Here is a 6,000-nt window from a genome sequence, read left to right as displayed (position 1 = left end):
ATAGGCAGGTCTTCCCCTTGACAATTTTAAGGGCATAGAAATAATAATCCTGCAATTCTGGAGCTCAGAGAGAGGTCAGATGTTTCCATGGACAAACCCTGTCCAAGTGCCATTTGCTCCAAGTTGCTCTACTGTGGATATTTCCATTGTTGCTTTAGTCACTGGTTTCCATGAAAGGCAACATTATAGATAAAATGGATCCATGCTGCCTGCAGAAAAACAAACACCTCAAAATCTCTTATGTTCCTTTTTTCAGGAGTGAGTCTCTATGTTGCACAAGGGCACCAATGCTTACAACGGTGCTCCTGCTTTTTCAGGCTGTGGGTTGTAACCTTTCTGGCTCTTTGGCCTTTAGTTTTGTGCCTGGACCCATTGTGGACCAGGATTCCAAGTCATTGATAAGATCCTAAGGGCAGAGTCGAGTTTCATACTTCTTTGACTCCATCACCATGCATAGTAGTCTTAAACATAGTTTGTTGTTAATCCGATACTTATATTTGATGGCACCATGCCATGCTCCTTTTGGAGTGAGTGAACCAAGAATTGCCACATTGTAAAGTTGTGTTTCCATGACAAATATGCTCACAGGGGCTCCATTCTTTGCCTCATGTGCTTTGTATTTCTTGTCTCAAGTCTGTCCTTGACCTTGTCCCACCCCAGAATTTCCATTGCACTTTGCATGGTGTGCAACAAAACGAAATAGGAGAGTCAGGAAGAAGTGTTAAAAGAAAAACTGTAGCTTCATTCAATTTAAGAGGGTTTAATTGTGCAAAGAATGATTCGTGAATTGGGCAGCCTCCCAAGCCAGAGTAGGCTCAGAGACTCCAGCACAGCCACGTGATGGAAGAAGATATATAGACAGAAAAAGGAAAGTGACGTACAGAAAACAGAAGTGAGGTATGGAAACAGCCAGATTGGTTAGAGCTAGGCATTTGCCTTATTTGAACACAGTTTGAACAGTTGGTCACCTGTGATTGGCCAAAACTCGGTGATTGGCACAAGAGTAGGTTATAGTCTGTTTACAATTCCATTTAGGTTATAGTTCACGATTGTACAGAAAAACCTTTAGGCTGAACTTAAAATATGTAAGGAGGCAGCTTCAGGCTAAACTTGATTTAACAGAAGCAACTCAGAGCCCGAAGTACATATGGGAAAGAAGTTGGTTGGGACCATGAGGATCTTCTATAGACAACTTATAATGAGCCATGAGTCTCTTCAGGTGATATTGGTGTTAGGATGTGCATTTTTACATTACAGAGGCTTACTTTTCAACGTGCACTCCTTCCCTGGGCACTTGCTCAAAATGTCAATGCTTAGCCCCATCCCAGAGCCAATGAGTCAGCATCTCAGGCATGAGCTCAGGAATCTGCCCCATCACAGGCTCTCCAGGGGATTCTGATGCATGTCAACATTTGGGAAGCACTGCTCTATCTCCTGCTTTGTGAATCTGGGAAGAACTCTGCCCTTTAAAGGCCAGGCCTGTTCCCTCTGAGGACTCAGCTCCTTGGGCAGGGAGCAACTTTATTACCTAATTAAGGATTTCACTTCTAGTTCTCTTTTGTTCAGGTGATGTTGTGGTGAGATATATTCTCTTAAAATTGAAGAATGACCCAAATAAAACAAAAACCCTGCAATTTCATTGCATGAATCTCATTTATCTCTTAAAAAAAATACCCAAACTGTACTGCAGGAACTCGGCCTGACTGCACCATCGATTATCCTAGGAATAAACAAGCAGACTTTCCCTCCTATCCTAGCAACTTCCCGAGCAAAACAAGGAAGGAATGTGCCCAGAGGCTCTGTAGCAACCCGCGGTGCAAGTCCCAATTAGACTCAAGGCAGAAACAAATTCAGGAATGAAAACATATGTAAAGAACGAATAGATAAGAAAAATTTCTATGAGTTATGGTTTTTTGTTTGGGGGGCAGGGAGATGAATGTTTAAATTATTGGGGTGTTCCTCTAAGTCAAGGTTTCTCAGTTTCAGCATAATTGACGTCTGGGACCCCTAATTTATTTGCTGCAGCAGGATGGGGTGATCCTGTCCTGTGCACTGCAGGATGTTTGGCAGCATCCCTGGCCTCTCCCCACTGGATGCCAGTAGCAACCCTCCCTCCCCAATTGTGACAACCAGAAATGTTTTCAGACATTGTCTCAGATCTCCCGGGAGACAAAATTGCCCCAAGTTGAGAACCACAAATTGTAAATAAATCTAGAACCCTTGTGATATTTGCTCAAAATGCTTCTTATATTTAATAGGGCCTGTAATCCCAGCTACTCGGGAGGCTGAGGCAGGAGAATCGCTTGAACCCGGGAGACGGAGGTTTCAGAGAGCCGAGTTCGTGCCACTGCACTCCAGCCTGGGCGACAGAGTGAGACTCTGTCTCAAAAAAAAAAATTTAATAGGAACACTACACTGCTTATTCCCATTAAGCCTGGCAAACTGACAGTGGCAAGGAAAGCCTTTGATAACCTAAGTTTAATGAGAGCTGCCTACAAGAGCTGAGGCCTGACCTCGGTGAGCTATTACAGGAAAAGTTTTTAAAAACAAAGCCGGCTTCTGTCAGTTGATGGGACGCATTTGAAAGGGGCAAGCAAAGGCTGTGTTCTGCAAATGCGGGCTGTGGCTGGGGGTGGGGGAGGGAGATGAAGGGGGCTAAGGTGGATGGGGAGGCGGAAGAAGGCTGCTGCCTGGACAGCTTGCTGCCCTGCAAAGATTTTCCATCTTACAGGCGTTCATGGGAGACATGAGAAGGTTCAAAAAGCCACCGTGAAGTTTGGCAGTCTTAATCCCTTTGTTTTCTCAGCTGGCTTAAGGGGGTACACTAAGTGTGACTGCAGCTAGCCCTTTATGAAGACCACAAACTCAGCCAAGTATGTTTGCAGGGCTGCAGTTGTGGAAGAAGACAAAGCATACGTGATCTGTTGTTTCAGCTTCTTTTTGAGATTCTTGCTGTCGAGTTTTTTATAAGACAGAAATTTTGAAAACAATCCCACCAGTTAAATAGAGGCTGAATTCTCACAGTGAGTCCCTTGCATGATCTGAAAATATTGTTTGAATATTATTATAGCTATGCTTGTGGTCCCTCAGTTAAGCATCAGGCTTTTTTACGCTCTATAAGTGAAGGTTACACTTAGCGGTATGAGTCCTTCACCTAGAAAACCATGGCGAAAAAAAAAAAAAAAGCTGCAGCAGATTTTTGTTACATTCTGCAAATGGTGAGCATGTAATAAGGCTCCTGCTGGCTATGAAGAAGAGCTCGGTATGCTGCTGAGTGGAATGGAGCCACCGAGGCCAGGAGGGCCGCCTGTGAGCACTGAAGGGCCTGCTGTGTGCCAGGAGCTTCCATCTGCCTCATTCATTGTCTCTCAGGACAATCCTGGAATGTACTTTGCAGAAAAGGAAACCCAACTGTAGAAAAATTAACTTCTCCATGCTCACCTCACTTATACGTAGTAACTAGGATTTCAATCCAATTTGCTTAAACTCAGAGATTTTTACTGCATTTTGCTCTCAGCAGTGTGGGAACACCTGGCCCTCGGCTCCCAGAGTAATCTGATTTCCCAACACCAACAGAGTTCTTTTTCTTTTCTTTTTTAAAAAATGGGGTAAAATACACATAAAGTTGACCATTTTAAGCATACGAGTTTCCGGCTCAGTGGCATTAAGTACATTCACAAGATTATTCCTCTGTCTAGTTCCGGGGCATTTTCATCATCCGGAAATGAAATCCTTATCCACTAATCAGTCACTGCCCTTTTCCTCCTCCCGCAGCTCCCGGTTACTACTCATGTGCTTTCTGTGTCTATGCATTTACCTATTCTGGACATTTCATATCAATGGAATCATACAACATGTGGCCTTTTGTGTCTGACTCCATTCACGGAGCATGATGTTTTCAAGCTTCATCCATGTCGTAGCATGTGTCAGTCCTTTATTCCTTTTCTGGCTGAATAACGTTTCATTGTCTGGGTAGACCACATACTGTTTATTCATGTGTAGATGGACATTCTGCTGTTGCATATGTGAGTGTGACAGAGTATGCGTGCATGCGTGTGCATCCAGATGTGTGTGCATGTATGAGTGTGTTTGAGGGCATGTATCTGCATGGGTGTGCATGTGTGTGCATGTGTATGTGTATGTGTGTGTGTGCATGTGTGTGTGTGTATGTACACATGTATTTATTCTATTGTTCTGTCTACAGACTCCACTCAGTCTCCGTATTCTCTGCTCCCTCATTCCTTCCATCTCTCTGATCTTCTATTGCACAGTAGCATCCCTGTTAGACTTTCTCGGATGCTCTGATGTGCAGCTTGCCTGTCTTCTGCCCTGTGGTACCCTCTACAAGTGTTCTAGGCTGCAGCCTTCTCTTCTCAGTTGTGTGAGTAAACATTCCTTCATTTTCTCTCTGTCTTTAGACCATTGGTTCTTCACGAGGGTGATGGTGCCCCCAGGAGCTACTTGATAATGTCTGGAAGAGATTTGGGGTTGTTGTAGTTGGGGGTGAGGGAAGATGCTGCCCTCATAATCTAGAATTATTCAAATGTCAAGAGTGTGCTGGGATTAGGAAACTTTGACGTAGAATTTTGTTGGAATTGCATATCTGTCAATAGCTTTACACCATAACATTTTTGTTGTCATGGATTTGTTATTTTGATCACCCATTTACCATCAATTTAAGAAGTCTTAAGAGAGAAACGATGTAAAATATGCGCTAAGTCTGCTTTCTTGAATGGGAAGCCTGTGAGCTATATTGTTACTTATTTCAGTTCATATTTCTAAAAAGGGGCATGGAGTTCTGCAAGATTATAAATAATCTAATATCTCTGTCTTAAATATATGCAATGAACCAAATAGGACTTTATAAATTCTTATTTTTCACTCTTTCTTATTTTCATTCACATTATCATTCTTCTGTACACATTAGAAGGTAAGAATTTGGGGGTATGGAATTTTGTGTATGGAAATATGTCAGACATAAAATTCAGTCGTACTCCAATGCACCAATGCCATCCCAAGAAAAAATAGTTGTTTATAAAAATGTGCATGAACTAGGCAGCAGTATATTCCTTCCAAACAACATTTCTGTGAAACTTTTTTTTCCAGTGCCACAAAGAAACTTGGACATTATCTCAAAGCATTTGTAACGAGAAGCATTTGACCTTTCATTTCCTTTTTAATTGCCAAGATATTGTTTTCCTTTTACATTATTCCACAGAGATAAACTTAGTGCTACCCTTCGCGCGTGAGCCTCTCACTCCACCTTACATTCAGGGCTCCAAATAGTATCACCATGAGCATAGCTGATTTCCAAGCGCTTCCTCATCATGGTTTCTGATAGGGAAATTCCCTCTGTGCTTCCTCCTATTGGGAACATCTGTTTTGTGTCTCTCTGGTGTTTGGTGACATAACATAATAAGATGGCAGGAGGCAGAAAAAAAAACAACATGTTGCAATAAAAATGTCCTAAAAAGACACTTAGTTCTATTTATTGCTTCACAGAACATGCAGGAAGAGAAGTTAGAATGAGTGCTAGCATGGAAAGTCAGAGGAAGACGTCCTGTGGCTCAATTATGATTTGGATTTGGTTTTGTGTGGTGTAAGGCGCTGACCAGGACACCAAGCGGAGGAGTGTAGCCCGGGGGTGTTTCCTCACGCAGGTCAATTGCTTTATTTCCGCTTAGGAGTCACAGAAGCGAAGTCCAAGCCCCAGTGTGTGGCTCTTGTCAGGCAAATCGGATGCATGGGTAGAAGTTCATCGTTAGGATCAGAGAAGCAAAGCAAGTGCTCATTCTGATCAAAGGGTATGCCGCCGACAGGCAGGAATGAAACCGAGCTACCATCAATTAAAATGCCCGGAAACCACGGATGTGTCTTAATAAGTCAGCTTTGGTCGTTTGACAACAGCGGAGGCAGGTTTGTGAATTGTTTGCCAACAGGGACAATTTAGGTGAGTGCTTTGGAAGAAAACTTGATCTTCAGAGAAGAGCTTTACTGCCA

Source organism: Pan troglodytes, chromosome X (assembly GCF_028858775.2).
Source record: "Pan troglodytes isolate AG18354 chromosome X, NHGRI_mPanTro3-v2.0_pri, whole genome shotgun sequence".
Lineage (NCBI taxonomy): Eukaryota > Metazoa > Chordata > Mammalia > Primates > Hominidae > Pan > Pan troglodytes.
This window is presented reverse-complemented; position numbering follows the sequence as displayed.